Source organism: Eumetopias jubatus, unplaced genomic scaffold (genome assembly GCF_037043125.1).
Source record: "Eumetopias jubatus isolate StellerSeaLion01/CBP00866 unplaced genomic scaffold, mEumJub1_p1.0 scaffold_5, whole genome shotgun sequence".
In the NCBI taxonomy this organism is placed as follows: Eukaryota; Metazoa; Chordata; class Mammalia; order Carnivora; family Otariidae; genus Eumetopias; species Eumetopias jubatus.
In genome coordinates this window covers 66,901,514-66,903,302 of record NW_028274811.1, presented here as the reverse complement: position 1 = coordinate 66,903,302, position 1,789 = coordinate 66,901,514, and positions in this window count along the sequence as shown.

Below are 1,789 nucleotides of genomic sequence, written 5' to 3'. Positions count from 1 at the left end.
ATAGTTGCCCAGACAAAAGAAATAAGGCAGAAACTACTTCACCAAACTGAGGTTGAAGGTCAGAACTGGTACAGCAAGTGTGACTTGCCAAAGGAGTAAGCTGAAACTTCTTCAATCCAGTCCTTTTTCTGCCTCCTAGTCCATACTGGATTCATCTAGACCAGGAAGTTACAGGTACAATCAAATGACTCTATCTCTGGAAAGAGTCTGGAAGTCTGAGAAATTTGCTCAGAAGCACACTAATGGTGAAAAAGAAAAGATTTTCACCAAGCTGACTCTGTAAGCAGGTACGTTTTATTGGATTTTCTCATAGACTATACAAGTTTCACTTCAGAGGAAGTATTAATGGCAGACAAGTCCTTCAATAAAGTTTCTTAGCACCTACTATATGCAAAACCAAATTTCACAAGGAAGGGATAATTAAGAGGAAAAGCAAATGAAAGCATCTCTGCCCTCTAGAAATTTAAAATCTAATACATATGAAGAAAGCAGTATTGAGTCCCCTCCATGTGGTAGAAGCTGAGAGCAAATAACAGATGTTAGATGTTGGAGCTGAAAATCTCTTACTTCACTAGAAATAATAACTTCAGAGCCACAGTATCAGAAAGATTGTCCAGCCCATGGCTCTAAGAACAGACTCAATACATACAATGCAACAAGTCATACTTCAATGAGGTCATGCTTAGCAGCTTCTAAACTATTGTAAAAATAACAATAAACCAATGACTAAGAAGGCAAAAGTAAAGGAAGCCAAAAGTGGGGAGGTAGAGAAACTGTTAAGATCAGACCTCTCAGAAGCATAGGAAATTATTCTCTATACAGCCTGCAGAAGGAACCAGAGAGGATGGGGTGAGGATGTAAGCTTCAGGATAATTGCCCTCAGGGTAATTCTAATATATTAAGGGAAATATGTTTCCAAATTCTTGCTCCTTGTTCTCATATTTTGTCTTAATCACTAAGTAAGTGTGCCTGTTATTTTAGTATTTCAGGAAAGCAGTTACCTAGATCTATCTTACTGTGATTTGGAACATTTTCTCAAATGATCCAGCTTTCTTTTTCTAAACTGAATGTGTCACAGAAACCTATAAATTGCAGTAATAAAAAATGGAGTTTTATGATTTTTTCCCTAAGCTATTAAAAAGATTCAGCATTAGATTCTTATCTAAGTCAAAAGAGAAATAAAATAAGAGGATGATATGATTTCTTATAGTCAAAACTGGAGGAGGAGCTCTTGAAAGCTCATTGTTTAGGTAGCAAGGCTAGGAAAGACTGATTTCTAAGTTCTAAACCATGATATAATAGACAAATAAAATATGATGTACTAACTAGATGGTGAAAGAATAATCTCTAAGAATAATTTTAGAGCCACATAAATAATAAAATAATGACTTCTTCAAATAGAGAAAATCAGTGAGGGAATGAAAACCTGTAGCCAATCTTAAAAATCCTTAATAACATAATATGTCATACAAGAGAAAAATGAATTGGCCACACAAAAGACAACACATTCATCAATCAGAGAGCAATGACGTTCCCGCCATGTGTTTAATACAGGGTCTCTTGGTTGCGATGTTTATGATTTCCCTTTCGGCATCTTCTAGAGATGGAGGTGGTAAATGTTTCTGAAATTTAAGAAGTTCATCCAAGTTAACACTCTGAGAAGACTCCATTGCCGAATTAAGACAGATAAACCTGAATTTACTTTTCTCTTTTTTACTGGGATAATTAGTTCATAATGGCAAGACACACCAAGTTATGCAAAGATACTAGAGTCCACATACAGTGCTAG